Raw genomic sequence first — 21614 nt, 5'->3', positions numbered from 1 at the left:
GCAATAATTATGTACACAAAATTCTGCATGTGAATTAATCAGACTCATAGATTCCACTAATATGCCACAATGATCCAATAGGATCCATGGTCCCACTTTAAAAACCTTAAATATTTTTTCAAGCAAAGCATGCCATAAATCAACAAAAATTATCTCGCATATTATTTCCATCTGCAACTAGCATTCTTACACTGGTTTTATAACTGTATCACTTATATATACTTTGCCTTTGGTAAAGTTAAGGATGGACAAGAAGAATAAATGGAACCATAAATCAAACTGGACAACTGGATTACTTAATTCTTAAAGACAGAATGACACCAGGTCTACTAAAAATTTTAATGGTCTTCTCAACTTTTCAAAAATGTGAACCTGAAAGTTTTACAAAGCACTAACTACGCTGAAACCTAGAAAGGTAATCTCCAGAACTGAGGAACTTCTAGTTGCCAAGAGTCTTTAAAAGGGTAGCTTATCTTAATCCTTTAATAGTAAAAAACAACCACTAGAGTTCTGTTTAAAGAGGTAGTACTATAACTAAGTGGCCAGGTTTATTGTGCACTGGGTTGTAACCAACTCTAATACGACAGTTACGGATGTGCTGATAACACACCCATTCAGTGATGCTCGTAATATGGAGTTAAGAACCTGGGAAGGCCTAGAAAGTTGATGCACTTTCCTATTCTCTGATCCTCAAGGACACCCAAATATGAAAATCAACCAACAACTGCATTTAAAGAGAAGGTTTTCTTTTTCTTTTTTTTTTTTTGGCTGCGCCACACAGCTTGCAGGACCTCAGTTCCCCGATCAGGGATCGAACCCAGGCCCGACAGTGAAAGTGCCAAGTCCTGGCCAAGGGACTGCCAGGGATTTCCTTAAGAAAAGGACTTCAGCTGAAATCTTAAGCCATAACTGTAATAAATCTATGTGGCAAAAGTAGTCTGCTTTAAATTAATTTTAGGATAAAACTGAGTAAGAACTGAGTTCATGTTTGATTTTACCCTCTCATGCCAACACATCTGAGCTAGTTGGTAAAAATGAAAAAAGAAAAGGCTCCTCCAACCACACCCTAAGACTTTTTTCATATAGTCAGAAACGTGAACGGCCAATACCACAGGCACTTTTCTGATGACTTTTCTGAAAGAATAAAACATTAAAACTACAGAAGGCACATTCTTAATGGTCAACTATGTACCAATGTACCTAATATCTCATTTTCCACTGAGTACACAAGTCAATCATTAACAAACTACATAGTCTGTATCATGTAATATAAATTATATATAAATAACACTCTAAGTGTTATTATAGAGTGTATAAAGTGTATATAGAGTGTATAAAGTACACTCTAAGAAATAACTATGAAAGATAAATACTACATAATTCAACAAGTATGGAGGCTGAGGAATACTCTACAAAAGCTCTTCCAATTACAACACATGAATTGTAAAAACCCAAGAAACAGGATTTTAATAATGACTCAAATTGAAAAATACCTTGCCAGAAATCAGCCTAAAAGGTAATGATCTCCTCTGGAGCAGACTCCCGTGATATCGAACCATAAAGGAACCACATTCTTTATTAGCTTGTTCTGCAGCAGGGCCTCCTTCTGAGAAACAAGTTCTGAAATTTGTAGGTATGGGGGAGGGGACGTCCACATGATCAAAGTCACCATCCGAGATCTTTCAACACACAACAGTGTTCACAACTGAATGTGACCCTCTGCCTTGATGGCAAAGACACAGACCACAATAGCGGCTGCTAAAGTAATAAATAAACCAAATGCTATTACTACAGGCAATTCACAACAGCCAAAATATGCGGTATACTTTGCACTGGAATAAGTTTACTTTTCTGTTACCTAACATTCTCTTTAAGCAACAAAGAATATAGAGAGATAGTTTGTGACTAAGAGAACAATACATCTAAAATTCAAGTCATCATTTCCCAAGGAAACTTGAAAAAATACCCATGAAAGCTGTAAACCTGTAAAACCCATGCTAATACAACTACAAGTTCTTCCTGCTTTTTGATGTAATACAATGTAATACAACTTAAACTGATGAACAAATAAGAAAATATCGGAGCTTCCCTGGTGGCACAGTGGTTAAGAATCCGCCTGCCAATGCAGGAGGCACAGGTTCAAGCCCTGGTCCAGGAAGATCCCACATGCCACGGAGCAACTAAGCCCATGTGCGCCACAACTACTGAGCCTGAGCTCTGGAGCCCACGAGCCACAGCTACTGAAGCCCGCGTGCCTAGAGCCCATGCTCCGCAACAAGAGAAGCCACCGCAATGAGAAGCCCACGCACCGCAACAAAGAGTAGCCCCGGCTCGCCCCAACTTGAGAAAGCCGCGCACAGCAACAAAGACCCAAGCCATAAATAAATAAATAAATAAATAAATACTTCCAATCGACTTAATTAATTAGAAGGCTGACAAATTTTCTCAACATGCTTAATTTTCACATGACTCTTTTGGGTTGAAAATCTGCAATAAAAATAACAAACTAAGGCTTTGATTTTCTATCAAATCCATGGATTTTCCACCCAAGTTATCACAAGTTGCCAGATATCACAAGTTCAATTATGTAATAAATAACTTCCGTCTTTCAGCTGGTATTATACAAAAATCCATAATATGAACATTCAATTTTGGATTCCCAATATCATCTGGCTTTTCAGAATTCTAATAAAGCTACCTAATCTTTTTAAAAAAATATCATAGGTTATACATAGATCGGTGAGTCTTACATCAGCCGGTAATGAAACCACACAACCTAGTTATAAACAGCAATTAAGAGCATGGTGAGTAAGAGAAGGGCAAATGTACTTCACAAGAAAAGGTCTCTGAATGGCCAAAAGTATATGAAAAGGTGTTCGACATCAGAAGGTACAGAGAAATGTAAATTAAACCACAGTGATATGCCTCCACACACAATAATGGCGAAGACTGACATGACTGACAACACTGACGCTGGCAAGGATCCATCACTGCTCGAGGGGTACGAGGCCGCGCTGACTATGGAAAACTGCTTGGCTGTTTCTAAGAAACAAACACATACCCTACACTCAGCAACTCCACTCCTAGATATTTTCCCCATGAAAAATGAGAAGTGTGATTTGTAGAAGAATGTTCATAGCAGATTTATTCTTAATAACCCCAAACTGGAAACTGCTCCAAGAATATATCAACAGGAGACTCAACAGAGTGTGGCATATTCACTCAGTGGTAATAAGACACATGCAACAACATATGTGAATCTCAAAAACACTATGTCCAGTGAAAAAGGCCAGAGGCAAAAGTGTATACATTGTAAGATTCCATTAGTATGAAGTTCAGAAATGAAAACTAACATATGATCAAAACAGACAAATTGCTGCCTCTGACACAGAATGGATGGACTGGAAAAGAGCACACAAGTTCCAAAGTTTATGAAGACTGAGGCTGTCAGTTTGTTTTGCCAAACAAAACTCACAAATTTTGCATAACAGGCAAGTCCAAATTTTTAAAAAGCAAAATTTTAAGTATTTTTAAATTAAAGAATCAGAAAAGAATTTATTTTAAAGTTCACGTAGCAACTCAAAATTAAGAAATAAGTACTTAGGGTTTCCCTGGTGGAGCAGTGGTTAAGAATCTGCCTGCCAATGCAGGGGACACAGGTTCGAGCCCTGGTCCAGGAAGATCCCACATGCCGCAGAGCAACTAAGCCCATGCGCCACAACTACTGAAGCCCGCGAGCCTAGAGCCCGTGCTCGGCAACAAGAGAAGCCACCGCAATGAGAAGCCCGCGCACCACAACAAAGAGTAGCCACCGCTCGCCGCAACTAGAGAAAGCCTGCACAGCAATGAAGACCCAAGGCAGCCAAAAATAAATTAATTTTTTTAAAAAAAGAAATAAGTATGTAAGATAAGGTCATGTTCAAGTAAAGAGGTTAAGAATCATCTATCACTGATAAATATTACGTAACACTGAAATCTGGAAAATACTGAAGAAACAAATCAAAGAGTGAAACTTTTTCTGTTTTAGGCACAAGGCACATTTATTTTTAAAGTTTCTTCAGCTTTGGGATTTCACTGTTGGTCCAATGGTTAAGACTCTGTGCTTCCACTGCATGGGGGCACGGGTTCAATCCCTGGTCAGGGAAATAAGATCCCACATGCTGCACGGTGCAGCCAAAAAAATAAAATAAAATAAATTCAGCTTTATTGAGGGCAACTAAAATTTTCAGGAGAATAATTCACTGATACTACATGCCATCTTTTTCCTCAAAGGTCATACATAACATTTACTGTAGTTATCAACATAAAGTTCAGCAAAGACTCATATAAAATTTAATAAAGTACAAATTGATAATTTTATGAAACATAATTAGTGCCTCTAAGAAAAGTTAACATTAACTCAGTTTCAAAGGCCCAGACCTGTATCTATTTGCCATATCTGCAAGGCAACTGTGATGAGAGAAAAAAGGCCTTGGAAGTGAAAGATACCACTGAAAATTTTCAAACTGAATTTTGTCCCCAAATTCCTACGAAGGCATTTCTAGTTAAACAAACAAACAAACAAACAGAAAGTAAAACTGTTCAAAAGGAAAAAACCCAGCAGCGTTAACATCTTGCGATCACCTAAGATTTCTCAAGTGCCCAAAACCCAAAAGGTTTTCTCAAAGAAAACCTGCCTCTGTGGTCGCATAATGAGGTTAAGTTTTAAAAACAAGTTCAACTACATCAACAAAAACTGCATTTTTAGTTCAAGATGACATGATCATTATGAACTTACATGTTCAGCGTCCACGGTTTTCTGTAAAAGTTCAATATTCCAAGTAAATTATTGCCACATCGAAGAATCCCACAGTAGTTATTTCACGAATTAACCATGTTCACATATAATGAAAAGGAACTAGAATGAACTACCAAATGATAATGTGATAATTATCAGATTTTTGATAATAAGTTTATTTTTCAACATATACTTAAAACCACTTAAAAACAGCATCTACTGTTACTTACTTTGAAGATACCATGTAAATCAACAAACTAGGAAAAACATTACTGGCAGAATCCATTATGCGTTCATATGCCGTAAATAACATCACAATGTTGTACTGGGGAGAAACTACTCAAACACCAAACAAGTTTAATGTGAATTGTTGTGAGCTGATCATCTATTCAGATGTACTTAAATACAGGGTGAAAAACAGCTGCTGCGCTCTGTCAGTGGGGAGGCCAGGTGCTCTTTTGCCCTGGGCACCTTCTACCAAGCCCTCCTTGCTGGGAACCGCTTCTGAGTTAGTGTGTCCTGAATGGTATTTACATGAAAATACACTGAGGTGGTTAAACATTTTAATGCTTTGTTCTGAACACAAGATGCCAACATTTCATCTAAAAAAAGGGACTGAAAAGTCTAAAAACGGAAGGGAGAGTTTAAAACAAAATCTTGTCATATATTTAAAATGCACAGAATGTCCTGGTTACTGATTACCAGAGTTTGAGAAATTACTAAGACTGTGCAAACCAGGCACAAAACCCCCATAAAATACAGCCATAAATCTCACTTAACTTTTTGTGACTCTACATCATTTGAACATGCAACACACCCGCCTCAGCAAAGCTCAGAGGCTGCCCCCTGTCCCACTGCTCGGCCGGGGACCCCGAGCCCACTCCTCAAAGACAGCCAGGACCTCCCAAGTGGTGTGGGTGCCTCAGAGCCCCCTCGACTCCCTTTTTTAGACCATATATGCTACTTCCCGCTTTCAGTCACCACGAAGGCTTACGAGAACACTCAGCTTTGACAAAAAACTGTGTGATATTAAAAAATCTCACTCTGACTTAACTCCAGTGTGAGCCTGGAAAAGCTGCCTGTTCACAGATTCAACAAAATGCAGCGAGCGCGTGCAATGAGAGCCCCTACGCCTTAGGGAATTCACAGCAGCATCCCTCAATACGGTGGTTCAGAATCACTGAATTCTAACAGAAAAAAATGGAATTCAACTGAAACTGTTCACATTACTAATGCATGAGCACTCCTACTGCAGTAAAGCAAAAAAGAGTAGTCAGGCGTTTCAACAGACTCCCCAGAAATCAGTCTGGAATCAAAGGCACAAAATACAGAAGAGCCTGCTCACAGCAACAAAGACCCAACGCAGCCAAATATAGAAAGGAAGGAAGGAAGGAAGGAGGGAGGGAGGGAGGGAGGGAGGGAGGGAGGGAGGGAGAAAGCGAGCTGAAATAACTCGAGTTTTGACCACTGTAAATTTGTGTGTGTGTGATCATCTAGCTATATCCAAATGACTGAAAAATAGGAAACTTAAATGGTATCTAGGTTGAAAATCAGACTCAAGTTTCTCCTTCCGTTTCCTGGCTACAGTTCAGTGGGGCCCACAGGTAACCTCCCTGTGTGTCTCAGGGGGCACCTGCCCCGAGCTGCCCTGAGCATTAAACAGACACCTTTTATTTATGACCATCAATGCGGTGCCCATCTACTCTCCCTCCTCTTCCGTATCCCAGTCATTAATAGCCTTGGTGGACCAAGCCCAGCTACCGTCCACCCCTCTGGACTGGTCTGAATGGTCTGCCTGCCCCCTGGGGTCTCCTTCAGTCAAGTCCCCGGGGTCGCATCACTGCCCAGCCCAAGCCTTTCCTACAGCTTCTCCTTTCATCACGTGAGCCTTGTGGCCTTGGCACATGCTGCTCTAGTCTTGTGTTCTCAATGGGCCAGAACGGCCCCAAGAGGGAGCAAATGAGTTAGATGGCAAAAATCTTAAACTCTTTTTTTTGTGTAAAGCACAAATACAGTATATAAACAGCTATTTGTGGTGCTGAAGTTTCACTGAATGGGAGGGTTGGCGGTCTCAATCAGACAAAAATGGGAAAAAAAGAGGGCTGAGAACACCCTTGGGCTGGTTCACTCCATTCCCAGCCACAATCCCTTCCTTGCTAAATGGTACGCCCTCAGCTTGAACTGGGCTCGCCTTCAAGTCCAACTTTCCAAGTCTCCTCCTCCTGTCACTCACATCAGCTCAGAAGCCACCTCCTGCCCGGGGAGGCCTCCCCGACCATCCGAGCTAAAATGGACAAATATGTCTCCCCAGCCCAGTGATGTGCACTCCCGGCTGTGTCTACGGCCCTGGCCCAGCCACACCACGTGCTGGAGAACACTGCTCGCCTGCTCTAACACCCACGACACATGAGGAAACAAAACCACCTTTCCTCTCTGGTCACACCTTGGAGAGAGAACACTTCACAATGACAATGGATACTGGAAAAAGTGACCTGTGACTAAGGTGATTCCAATTTTTCAAATAGCAAACTGTACTCATTCAGTCCTTGGGTGTACAAAGTACACATAATTACTACTATCTTAAGAGACAGAAACTTTTTAATTAAAAAAATCATTTCATTTTGCTATGACGTGTTCAAATTTATATAATAATTCACTGAATAACAAACCATAATTCTTTGGGAATGAACACAAGTGTTTTTTAATATTTTATTAATTCTAGGTAAAGCTAACTTAAAATACAGCTTAGAGACTCCACCTTTTAGGTGTGTAAATGAAGTATCTCCCCCTCCAGTATTTCCAAGTAATATAAGATTTAAAATTCAAAGTGAAATTTTAATATGAACAGCAAAGGGGAGGGGAAGGATTCTTCTAAAAGAAAGACTTTTCGATTCTTCCTATTCTTGATATTTAAGAAAGGAACTTCAAGTCAGGCACACCAATGTTAACAATATTCATTCCTATCGCTGAAGAACTGTAGAATTTTTTTAAAATGAAGATTTCTGAATTTGAGTCAAACACCCTCCTCTATCACAAAGAACACACTGAGCCATTATTAAACTCACGCGGTACCTCTAGGAAGGGAAACTGTTAATATTCACCACGTCATCTAAAACTCTAACATACAGAGAACTCTCCCCAGGACGTTAACACAGTTTATTTAATGAAACAGGCATCTACTTATGTAACCTAATATTTAAAACACAAGAATTCTTGCAATTCTCATTAGCCAACTTTAGACTTCTTCAAGGCTCTCCCCAGTTCACTCGTGTAATTTCTCTTCCTAAACTTTTACTACTACCTGCAGTGATGCCATCAGTTCTTATCCACATCTGACCTTTACTGACTTTATGCCCTTGGCTGGGGACCAGCGGGAATAACGTTAAGTTCTCACTGTCCACAGTAAGGACAGGCAGCACAGCATCTAAAAAACATTAAAGGGACTTCCCTGGTGGCGCAGTGGATAAGAATCCGCCTGCCAATGCAGGGGACACGGGTTCGAGCCCTGGTCCGGGAAGATCCCACATGCTGCGTAGCAACTGGGCCCGTGTGCCACAACTACTGAGCCTGCACTCTAGAGCCCACGAGCCACAACTACTGAGGCCACATGCCACAACTACTGAGCCCACGCGCCTAAAGCCCGTGCTCAGCAACAAGAGGAGCCACCGCGATGAGAAGCCCGCGCACAACGAAGAGCAGCCTCCGCTCGCTGCAACTAGAGAAAGCCTGCGCACAGCAACGAAGACCCAACGCAGCCAAAAATGAATAAATTTTAAAAATAAAAAACATTAAAAACACACATACCCAATGACCAAGTGATTCAACTAGTAGAAATTTTACGCTATAGACATATTCACACACATGCTCTATCTCATGTATCCAACAACATGCTATAAAGCATATAACGGGGAAAAACGAAGTATCAATGAAACACTGTCCCCAAAAGATCTGGTAAACATACCTAACAATGACCTACCAGTAAGTATAAGAAGAGAGAGGGATCTCTCTTATACTCACTGAATTAGAACAATATCCAAAACAGAATATTGTGAGGCAAATGGTAAAGTGTATACAGTGTGCTTACATATGTATTAAGAATGTACACAAATATGCCTGGGAATGCACAGAAACTTCCGGAAGGATACATAAGAAATTCGTAACCACAGCTGACCCTGGAGAGAGAAGCTGGGTGACGCGTAGACAGCACGAAGAAATTTTCACTGTGTACCATCTTTCATTTCCACGTTTGTGTACCAGATGCATATTATTCAAAAAATTCAAAAATATATTGAATTAGTTTACGCCATCAATAGTATTTGAAGGCTAGATGATTTTTATTAGATGTTAATGCTTTCTAAAATACAATGGTGTGCAAAGGATTATTTCTAGATCTCCAAGAAGGGCTTGAATGAGGCTACAGAACAGGGCCTATTTAGGTTAACTTTTAAACTTGAGGAATAAGAAAATAGGGGTTAATCCACCCCTGGTTTCCACATTGCTTCATGCTGGCCATTAACCAAGTATGAATAAAATGAGTAATTTGTATTAAATGCCCATTTCTATAAAATGCTTTTGTCTGTAATTAATGAATGCATTGGCAGTATTCTATAAAGCCTTAAAGGCTTCCAATATGAGACTCAGTCCACCAAAAGTTCCAAGGTTGACCTAAACAGCCATCTACAGATGTGTAAAGGGTGTACCAGCCCCCTAACCTCTATAATTTTTGCACTGGTGAACTATTTGTTTCATACTTTCATTCATCAACTGGTGCTTACTTTGTTGATGACAATCAGATTCTTGAGCCAAGATCATTTCCTAAGCAGAATGATTTTACATACGCAGCATCCTTTCTAGACGTCAAAGGACCTGAAGACCTCAATCCTGACCTTGCTGCTCTGTTCTTACAGGTTGGTAGCACCAAAATTACCTGCCTTGGGGTTCAAAACCAGTCATTCTTGCCTGCTTTCTTCCATGTAACCTCCCCAACATTCAATTAACCACCCATATTCTGACTATTTTATAATTCACCGATACATCTTGATTCCTACTCTTCTTCTCCAATCCTTTTCCAGATCTCAACTGGTTGTCCTGCCTGCAGTCTGAGTACAAAGCCATCCTTCCACGATTAATCTGGTTAACCTTTACGAAATACAAATCTCAGGACCCTCACTCTCTTGCCAAAAATCTACTAGTGGTTCTTTATCATGGAGTAAGAGCTGACTAGTTTTCCAGTCTCATTTTCGCTAACTTGTTGCTTCATACACCTTTATTAGCCCCCAGCCTTTGTTCATCATGGGCCCTCTCTGATACCGCCTGCTCCTAAAACAAGATGTAACTCATCCTGGAGATGCCACTCAGACATCTCTACCTCCCCAAACCCTTGGACACGCTCATTCAGTAATCCTCCCCTTGTGTTCTGAAGGGTCCTCTAACCCTCCTACCCTAAGCAACAACGTTCCCTCTCATTCATCCTTTGCAAATCCTTCCCAATTAGTTTATCTTACTTCCATTTCTCTTCTCCAAACTCCCTGTAACAATTTTGGACAACAGGTTCCGTGTGTAATACATCAAGTCTCCAAGTATACCCAGCTCTGCCACTGAACTGTGCACATAGCAGGTGATGTTTTAAAACGGGTAGTGGGATACTAGGTAACCTACTCCAATAAGCCCATCACAACAAAAGACATTCTTTTCTGATAACAAGATTCCAAGACTTATTCTATATTCACACGTGCTTTCTTGAATTTTTCCTTTCTTCTATCTGCTTCCCAATTCATGCAGATGTAACACCAGTCTCAAGTTGATTATTAAAAGGTGCTACCCTGCTGGCGTTCACCCCCCTTTCCTGCACTGTCCTTTAGTTACTGTGCTGGATTCTAACCGAGAGAGTCGAAGGTGCTCAAGAACAGAAGCACCCCATGTCTACCCCACACTGGCTGCCTTGGTCTTAAAAGAAGCAAATACTTTCTGAATGTAGCTGATAGACCTTCTTCAGAATCAGTGATTCAGAATCACCAGCGACTTTCAGCGTATACTAACCTAGGCTCTTTCCAAATATAACAATAATATATTCCCTTACAATTCATTCGTGGGCCCTATACATTTTTAAAAAATCATTTTATTTTATTGAAAAATACAGTATTAAGTTATCATAGGACAGCAACAAAATGTGTACATTAATATTAGCATTTTAATACCTATGTTATTTTTAATGATGTGATCAAATTCCTTTTAAAAAAGCAACACGCATTGTAGCACTAGCACCCATGCTGCCTGCGTGTATGTGTGCTCACAGGCCGTCCAAAGGAAAAGAACTGTTTAGGGACAAACAGGAAAAATATTGTAGTTAACTGTCACAACGAATCCTCCAGTGTTCATTCAATGGTAACCTCACCGAGAACACATACGATCCAGAAAAGCACTGGAGCTGAAGGGGCCCGGTGTCAGTGTCGCCACCGCTGTTCTACCAGGGACAGCTCAGGTGGAAGCAGAAAAGGGAGGCCTCCAGAGGGGAGTCTAGGGTGAGGAGGGAGCCACATAAAGACGGTGATGAAGAATAATGGAAACTGAGGAAATGGTAAAGATAAAGGATGCTGGGGAAAAATTTATGGAAAACTTAAATCGTTCAAACACCTAATTAATTGGTCTTAAAAACCAATTCTTTCTACACTATTAAGTATATAGAAAATTTAACCATGGTTCAAATAAATGTATTAAAATATATTTGTATTTCAAATACTACATATTAGCTTATAGAAAAAATTAATTGCAAGTCTGTCTAGGGCTTCCCTGGTGGCGCAGTGGTTGAGAGTCCGCCTGCCGATGCAGGGGACGTGGGTTCGTGCCCGGGTCCGGGCGGATCCCACATGCCGCGGAGCGGCTGGGCCCGTGAGCCATGGCCGCTGAGCCTGCACGTCCGGAGCCTGCGCTCTGCCACGGGAGAGGCCACAACAGTGAGAGGCCCGCGTACCGCAAAAGAAGAAAAAACAAAAGTCTGTCTAACTCAGCCTGGTTACACTTATTTGACTCCAATAGAAGTCAGACAATATATATACAACTGTAACATGCTGATTATTAACCAAAATGGCACCATAATGTAAACTAGAAAAACTTTTCAGACCTTTCCAAATATTGCATTATACATTTATCTCCCAACTTTTCAGCAGCTATGAGGTCAAAGAGAGAAAAAAATCTCAAAACAGAAAACTGCTTCTTGCAGGTCCCCAGACGATGGAAACCCCACGCTTCCTAACTTGCACACATTAATTTGTATTCACTGTAAAATACCTAGTGAGGAGACTTACAAGAATATACTATGTTTAGCAAACAAAAGGCAAAACCAAAATGCAGGAACTAAGTACTATCTATGATATAATTAAGAAAAGGGTTAACCTATGTTCTAGAAACATTTTAAAGGCAACCCAGAAAAGCAAACAATGCCTATTTCATAAGTAATTTTTAAAATCCTTCCAATCCACCCAACTGAACAGTAATAAATGTTAAGCAAAAGACCACAATAATGGAAGCAAACAAGTAAAAACAGGATGGGGTGGAAGGGAGCCGGGAGCCTTAAGGACCCCTCAGAGTACGGAAAAATTACACACACTTGAATAGAAATTAACACCACCAAAGACCGAAAAAGAGCAAAGTTTCTTCAAACTATGTATTACATGCTTTTTTGCCTTCGGTTCACACTCAATCAGAAAAAACCTGACTCTCCTGGAGAGAACACTTTATAAACTGCTTCCATTTCTCCCCAGTGCCTGGGGGTCTGGTCCTCCAGTGTGCAGCTCAGCCAATACACAAACATGCCCTGAGAGCTCTTAGGCTGAAAGCACTGCTCCAGCTGTGAGGCGCCTGTCCTCCGTGCCCCAACCCCGCCCCCCTCCCCGCTGCCCAACCCAATCACTCCCTTTGCTTTTGCTCTCCTTCTTTCTCCTCATACTTTCTTCTCAGACATATTTCTGTGGAGACACATGTAAGGGTACATACGTACGCTCCCAAATTCTACTAAACACTGGGCCTCCCTCACATTCTCTGCTGGCTCTTCTTGCTCTGAGTCTCCACTATGATGACAGCTGTCTAAGAACTTGCATTTCTCCCCCTGGTTTCTCTCACCACCCACTTGACTTCAAGCACACAGTATGCAGGGACCAATTCCACTTTCTTCCTTATTTATGCACAGGCTGAGACAAAAATTGCTCAATAACCGTCTACTGAATGAATAAGCAATCTGGGATTCTTGTCCACACACATTAGCTGGTACTGAAAACTCAAATTTATGCCATTACTCCCTATTTTCCTCCTGGATTTTTCCTCAGACCAGCTCAAGGCATGCAAGTGGCAACTGTGCTGAGATGCTGGGAACACTGATAAAAGATGAATAAAATGCACGCAGAACACAGACGACTGCCATACACTGAGAAAGCGACAGGAACGAGGAGGGGTGGCATCCAGCTCTGTGGGATTGGAAATGCTCTTCCTTAAGGGACCTTGGGAGACAGAGGAGACAACTCAGTGCTCATTGAGCAACAGACAGAAGGTCAGTGGGGTTGGAAACAGACAGCACATCCAGTAAAGCCCTATGGCCTATGAGACCAGCTGGGATTTAATTCAGACGGGAAGTATTGCATTTGAAACAGCAGAGGGACTTTTCAGAAGGAAGCACAAGATACTACGTGCAGAATCAGTCCAAGAGCGACAGTAAAAGCAGCACCAGATAAGAGGGTCTTGTAGTCACCTTCAGTGACAGATGACAGGGCCTTGAGAGGTCACTGTTTACCAGGTACAGAAGCTTTATACAGTTTTTAAAACGCCGACAAACCACTGTAGTAACTCAAAACCAAAATATTACAAAACCCAGCGGACATACGTTCCCTCTCCTTAGAGCAGCTACACCCACCCCCAGTCCTGAACACTTACCTTCCGTGTCTCAGCGAAGGGCATCACCACCAGCCCAGCACCCAAACCAGACGCTACAAGGCTACCCTGCATCTCCCTCTCCCACCAAATCACTACAGTCGCCCTCAGTATTTGCAGGGCACTGGTTCCAGGACCCCCTCAGATACCAAAACCCAAGGATGTCCAAGTTTCTTCTATAAAACGGCACAGGATCCGAATATAAACTGTGCGCACCCTCCTATGCATTAGGTGTCTTCGGATCACTTACGGTACCAAACGCAATGGAAATGTTATATAAACAGCTGCCTGTGGCAAATTCAGGGCTGCTTTTCGGAACTTTCTGGAATTCCCCTCCTCCCCTCCAAATTTTCAATCGACTGCTAGTTGAACCCGTGGATACAGAACCCAGGGACACAAGGGCGACTGTGGTCTGTTAAACATGCTCTACATGTGACATGGTTCTGTCTGGAATCTGAACAACCCTCACAGATACCAAAGATCCTTCCCAGCAGCATGTGCAGCTGGGAGCGGGGGCTGGGGAGTGCACCGGTGGTCTGTGTGGTCTACCGGCTCTATTTACGACCCAGCCACTCCTGCGCTCAGAACTGTCGCGACTCCCACTCCCTCACCTTCTCAGTGAAGTCCAGACTCCACAGCTTGGAGCCACCTTCACTTCCCGGCTCTTACCTGCTCACTGACGCCCCAGCCTCGTCCTCACCACCCACAGCCCTCCCTCCCGCTCCCGCCTAAAAACCTACAATGGGCAAGTACTTACTCACCTTCAAGACTCGCTCAAAAGTGATCATCTTAGTGAAATCTTCCCAGCGTGAGTGGATATTCGCTTCTGGGTTTTCAGAGCATTTCCCAGTTGCTTCATTACTACCACCTGGTCTAAAGGTTTGATTACAGCTCTACATATATCCATAAACTCCAAATCCCAAGAGGGCAGGTGCCATGTTTTGTTCATTTTTGTATTCCAGTTAGTAAATACAGAGTCTGTCCTACAGCTGGTGTCATTCACTCATTCACTAAACAAGAATTTAATAAGGACTTGCTAGGAAATGAGGATAAATCACTAAATGATGGATAAGGTCCCTACTTTCTCAGAGCTGACATCCTGGATTAAATTAAGTAAATAAATGAAGAAGAAAATTTCACACAAAGTTTTAGGAGAAATCCTGTATGACAATAAAGCTTCTTCAGGACTTGTAATATTAAATATTTTATGAAGAGAGTATCATAGAAAATAAAAGAAAAGCTACAAAATGCAGGGAGTAAAATGCAGACAATGTGTACAACTACTTCTTGAAAACTGGGAGCTCTGCCCCGTCGGCCACTCCCATACAAAACACCAGCTAATCACCCCACAGGAAAGCAATCTCACCGACACCTCATGGTGAGCATATACTTAGCAAACCCTAAAGTTCAACCTCAAGTTATTCATTTTAAAAGATAAAATAAACAGATTCAGGGGCTTCCCTGGTGGCGCAGTGGTTGAGAGTCCACCTGCCGATGCAGGGGACACGGGTTCGTGCCCCAGTCCGGGAGGATCCCACATGCCGCGGAGCAGCTAGGCCCGTGAGCCACGGCCGCTGAGCCTGCGCTCCGCAACGGAAGAGGCCACGGCAGTGAGAGGCCCGCGTAACGCAAAAAAAAAAAAAAAAAAAAAAAACCAGATTCGTAATTACAGACCATGTAACAAGATTAGGGGATTAAAATCATGTAAGGAAAAGAATAAAATCTGGCAGTTACTATCCTATCCTAGACCAGCATTTCCCAGAAGAAAAATAATGTAAACAAAAGAAAATTTAAATTTCTTAGAAGCTACATTGAAGGGGGGAAAAAAGCAACAGATGAAATTAGCTTAATAGTATACTTTATTTAACCAAATATACCCCAAATATTATCATTTTAACAAGTAGCCATATGAAAAATTGAGATATTTTACATTCTTTTCTTCATACTAAGTCTTCGCAATTCTGTGTATATTTTACACATCTAATTCAAATGGTAAATTTTCTTCAATACTTATGTGTATTTAGATTTCATTAAAGATGCAAAAGTAAATTCACATACCCAAGTTGTTCCGAACATGCTTAACACTGTATTGATAACGGAATTTAAGGTAATTATAATACAATTAAAACCCAGCCCCAGCCTCACCCATCCCGTGGCGAAGGCCCAACAGCGGCCTGTGGCCGCCACAGGAGTGGGGCTCCTGCAGTCAACTGACTGCACCACCCAGCCCATGACAACTCCGTCCCATCAACACGGACTACATCAAAGAGGATGCTGTCCCTTACCTCCTGAGATAGTCATTTTCCAGTCTCCTTATCTAAAACAGCCGTCATTTTCTCTACCCAGATGACCAGGTGATAAGTTACCTCAATTATCTGTCACTTGGTTTCTCCAGGTCTAGAATGCAAGTGCCAGGGAGCTGAGGGCTGGTGTGCTTCGTGCACAGCTGCATCTGCAGTGCCCAGACCACAAGATACCACTGCCAACATGGCAACTGTTAAAACCAGTACTGTTTTACATGTTGCTAAATTATTTAATGTGTATTATACTTATATGACCTGTAGAAAAAGAATGACTAGGAACTGGTTGTGACAGGCACTCTTCTTCCGTATTGTTCAAGTAACTGCAAGATAATTCAAATTATCAGATCTGTATTTTTAACCCAGAGAATTCATCCAGTCATTGGTCTAAAAGATCGTAATGTGAATACCTTAGCTTACCTTACCTCTAACACTAGAGGCACAAATACTAGGATATGGATTAAATGTACTATTCTTCAAACATAAGCACATTACACTGCAAGGCAGAAATTAAGAATGTGAATATGTATTTTCTATACTGTACTTCCCACCCCCCAAATCTGGAGCAAGAACTTCTGATCACCCTCTTACAAATATTTTACAAGATTTAATGGCTCCAGACAAAGGTCCATTAAGCATAATACACAGCTAAGAAGCAAAAAAAAACCAAGGTCTTTTAAATTTTCCTAATAAATCATCATGCATAAGTCGAAGTAGCAGCAACAGATCATAACCCTTTTACGACTCCCTAGAAGAACAGTGGTGGGGTGCTGAATACGGGAGGGTGGAGGCAGCAAGAAGGACAGGGAAATCACAATCTGAGTCAGAAAAATTCACTATGTATAGACTGGAAACAGAAATGCAAGACAGTTTCCTTCTTCAAAATTTATCATTTTTCTGCATTCATGTGCCCAAAGACAGTTAAGCACCGACTTCTGCAGAGACATAATTCACTGGAGTGTCCGCGTACTGCCACAGGACTTCAAATCATATTTTGGTTGAAGAAAACTAGTAATCGACAGTTAAACAAGAAAAACAAATGCATCTAGAAATCTATCCACATAAATTTGCTTTAGAGGATGGATGAAACAAAGCTTTACTCTCATTATCCTGCATGAATTCCTGCTGGAAAATAGGCTAATGAGTCACCTTGGGGTAGAAGCTGAGCCTCCTAAGTCCTGGACTCCCAAGGAGCAAGGAATCTGAATCCTTAATAAAAATGAGGGCAGGGTCTGTGGATGAGAGGACTTCCTTGATCACAGATAACATGCCTTCCCAGAGCCACACCCATTTCTGTCTCACAAAAACAGAAAAATGCTTGGTCAAAGTGGATTTCCTGGTGTTAGGGTTAGTCTGTGGGAAGCGGGACAGAGAGGCGCCCAGGAGACAGCTGGGTTACAATAAGAAACAAGTCTCCACACTTGTTTTCTATGCACTGATACTCTTAGCTAACACACACCACAATGTTTTAGAAACTATCTTCCAAGATATTTAGAAGGCTGCAAACCAGGCGATTATTTCTTTGCACTACCACAGTCACAATTTTTTTTGAAGAAACTACTTACTGTCAATATATTAACTATGTGCTCTCATTATGGACCAATTTCGTTGTTTCAACGTACTACGTGATTTTGAATAGACTTTCAAACACATATATACGTTAGCATAAATCCTTGTAAAGTCTCACAAGGCAGGTTATAGCTCTTTACAGCTTAAAATTACTTAACAATTCCCATTTATTGAACTCCTCAGTGGGCATTACTTTCTAAAGTGAGTAACGAAAATCGAAGCTGCAAAGCAAAGGAAATTACATTTAATAAATATACTCATGGTCTTAGAAAATGTATTTATCAAATCTTTATCCTCAATCTAGAAAAGCAAAAGACGAGCTCACACAAAGGCCATCATTTTAATCCATCAAAATAGTGTCATATTTACCAGGATGGTAAGCCAAGATCAGGAGTTTTCTAGCACCTTCATCTGGCACACGCATGTTCCAATACACTAACACAAAAACAAATTATTACACCGTTTCATTCTCATACTGGTAAGGAGAGTTGAAAATCAGTTAAGTGAAAAACTTTACAAAATTTTCAAAATGTATTTATATTTCTCTGTAGTCCCTCTTCACTTGAATTAACTAGATTTGTGAACACAACAATAAAATCCCAGTTCAAAAAGAGCATTATATAATAAACACACATTATGTCTAAGACTCAGCACTCAATAGCCATGACATAGCCTGGTCAAGAATAATGGACTTTTTGCAGTTCTTGCCAGTTGGCAGTAGCTGGGAGAGCTTGAGAGTGTTTTGGTTTGTCTCAACAATTGGCCAGGGGTCCTACAGAATACACAACGTACCAGGACAATCATGTATGTCACCACTAACGAAAATCAACCAACCAAAAATGTTACTGTGCCTCTTTAGAGTAACACTTTAAAAGCAGAGGTTCTCAAAGTGAGGTCCCCAGACCCAACGTATCGGTATCACCTGGGAACTTGTTAGAAATGCCCATTATTTAGCCCCACCTGAGACGGGCTGAATCAGAAACTCTTGAGGTGCATGCAGCCCAGAAATCTGTGTTTTAATGAGCCCTCCAGGTGATTCTAATGCACACTTATGTGGGAGAACCATCAATTTAGAGGGACGTCCACGGCTCCTGTATTTTAATTTAAAGCAGGGATTTTTTTCCCCACTGTTGTATCTCGGCCATGGAAAGGGTCCAGAATGCACTAGGCCCTCTCAGTACAAAATCAGTACAACAAATAAATGAGTACAGTGAGATTCTCAATGACATGGCTCCCCATAAATTCTTTATGACTGAGAAAGTACCATTTTGTAGACAATTACTCCAACTATTACGCTCAGTTTGCTAAACTGTTGGCTCCATAGTTATTCTGTTTAAGATATTCTAACCACATCCATGAAGGTGTAAATGTTCTAACCAACTCAAAGAGTGAACATTATAGAATAAACAGCCACTGAGCAAGTTACTACTGCCCCCAACAGTAAAAAGATCAGAAATTATTAAAAGAGAATCACAATGTCAAGTTGTTTGCTTTTCTTAATATATAAAAACCCAATGCCACACTTGTATCACATTTGATATGAATTTACATTATATAATAATTTAAATATACCCTGAGGAGAAATTAACTAAAATTATTCTGGCAAAATGTACAATAAAATAAGATGGTTTCTCTATTTTCATGTATTACATAATATGGATAATTTGCAGAAAATAAATTTTTTAAACAAACACACAAAAATAAAAATGTATGTAACTTGGGCCAAACATGGCAAAGATAAACATATGCAAAATCTCATTCACAGAAGTCTAGTTGGCTGACATTCTGCATAAAAGAAGTCAGAACTCCAGGAAGAAAGTGTCTTAGAGATCCAGTCACAAAAATATGACATGAAACTTTACGGATTTCTGCGGCTACTCATTTAAGTTTTTTATACTACCTCATATATATAAATTTTCTACCTTAAACTGAGATGTATAACACATAATAAAAATGAATTTGATTTTGAAATGACAATTTCAGAGTTGGAAACAAATTCCAGGTATAAACATCAATTCCAAAACCTTCAATACCACCACCACACTTACATGGACCATCATTTAAGACATACAAGATCCACTTACATTATTACTGAAGGAATCAATGAAGAGCTCTTGTATTTAATGAGTAACTGAAAACTATACTTTTTAAAAAATAAGGAATATTGAAAAGAAAAAATCATGTATTCAAACTAAATACACATCTTAATTCTACCTAATCCTAATAATTCGAGTCTTAATTTTTAGACAGAAGTACCTTGCATGAAATTTGGGTGATTATACTCTATGAAACAGAATTGACATTTTACTTACAAGCAGAATACCATTTCTTTTGAAATTCATTACTTTAACTCAGAATGACAAATTTATACAGTAATTCTAACTGAAGATTTTTAAATAAACATAGTCAATAAAATAGAGTATCTGTTGCAGAGGGAGGAGTTGGTAACTATAACAAGTGATTTGAGCCAAATACAATATACTTGAAAAAGAATTTTTTTAAATGTGTATTATGAACTCCGGCTATATTACTCTAAGAAATGCAGTATCCTTCATCAAAAAAATAAAAGCTTCTCTTACTGAAATATCATTTAAAAAAAAGTACACACTGCTAATTCCACCAGGTAAATAAAAATATAATCTAATAAGAAGTTTCAACCAAAAGGAATACTTAAAGATATTTATAATCTAAACATGGTTTTATACAAAAAGATAAAAAGTCAAATAATATTCCCAAGGGAACATAGCACTCTGGACCTTTAAATATTCAGTCATGTAAGATTCAAACTTCAACCAGTAATAATGTTATTCAGTAATCAAGGAAACAAAAGAAACTTTCAAAACATTTTTCCTACATTCAGAAGATAGTGCTATTGATTAAAAAAAGAACTAATACAATATATAATGCATAAATCCTGATTTTAAAGATCAGCAAACTGTTTTAAAAAGTTATGATCAGGGGGCTTCCCTGGTGGCGCAGCGGTTGAGGGTCCGCCTGCCGATGCAGGGGACGCGGGTTCGTGCCCCGGTCCGGGAAGATCCCACATGCCGCAGAGCGGCTGGGCCCGTGAGCCATGGCCGTTGAGCCTGCGCGTCCGGAGCCTGTGCTCCGCAACGGGAGAGGCCACAGCAGTGAGAGGCCCGCGTACCGCAAAAAAAAAAAAAAAAAAAAAAGTTACGATCAGATACTATTAAAAATAGTGAAATTCTTCACCGTTTTCCCAGAGTGACATTCCATAAGTTACTTAACCACGTCCAACGGGGAAACTGCGCATACTTCATTTTACCCAGCTGGGAAACCATACTTTACTCACATTACAACTGCTTCCCATTTTTAAAAATTTAGTAGTGAAGGGCGCTGGAAAGGAAATAACACTTTTGGAAAATATGAAACTACTGTCAATTCATTTAATCCTGATTTATTTAGGATGAGATAACCCACGCTGGGCTACACCACCTGAGAGATGGCCTGGCTGCTCACCTGAAGTAGCACCCCTGCCCCAACTCCACGAGCCCCTGTCTAGGAGTATCTAACCAACTAGGAAGTAAGGACGGGAAAACATTTACAACTGTGGAATCTACGAGTCAGGTATGTGGGTGTTCACTCCCTTATTCTTGAAAACAAGTCTGACTTTAAAATCACTGCTACCCTCTCAAATTTCAGGAATATATTTTAACATGTTATTAGATATTGTAACAGAACTCTTATCAAAAAAAAAAACCCACCACATTTAAATATCGCACTACCCCCCAGGAAATTTCCTGTTTTTCCAAGTAAAGTGTCCCTTTCATTTCTGACTAGTGCCATTTGACACCAATATCAAATTTTTTAAAGGTTAAACATACATTTGATCACATTCTTTCACAAAACATTTCCCTTCAATCACATATTTATGTTCTTTCTCTCATCCAGAATCTAAGTTGTAATTATAAACCCAACCCCAAATTATTAATAAGTGACTATTAACCATTCATCGTGACATTTAGCAATTACTATATAGAGTTTACATATAACACCAAGTTTCTGAAATATTCAACAAGTACGTTTCT

The 21614-nt window shown here is 40.3% G+C and overlaps 1 protein-coding gene across 12 annotated transcripts in view; it reads right to left on the bottom strand.

Moving 5' to 3' along the window:
• PSPC1 (paraspeckle component 1) overlaps positions 1–21614 on the bottom strand; it is a 107893-nt gene that overhangs the window by 24953 nt on the left and 61326 nt on the right. The gene's annotated exons all lie outside the window — the stretch shown is intronic.

The sequence above is a fragment of the Aethalodelphis obliquidens genome, unplaced genomic scaffold (assembly GCF_003676395.1).
Source record: "Aethalodelphis obliquidens isolate GAN/ISIS:26980383/991018 unplaced genomic scaffold, ASM367639v1 scaffold16, whole genome shotgun sequence".
In the NCBI taxonomy this organism is placed as follows: domain Eukaryota; kingdom Metazoa; phylum Chordata; class Mammalia; order Artiodactyla; family Delphinidae; genus Aethalodelphis; species Aethalodelphis obliquidens.
Note: the sequence above shows the minus strand (reverse complement) of the source record. Positions and strands in the feature narration are given on the sequence as shown.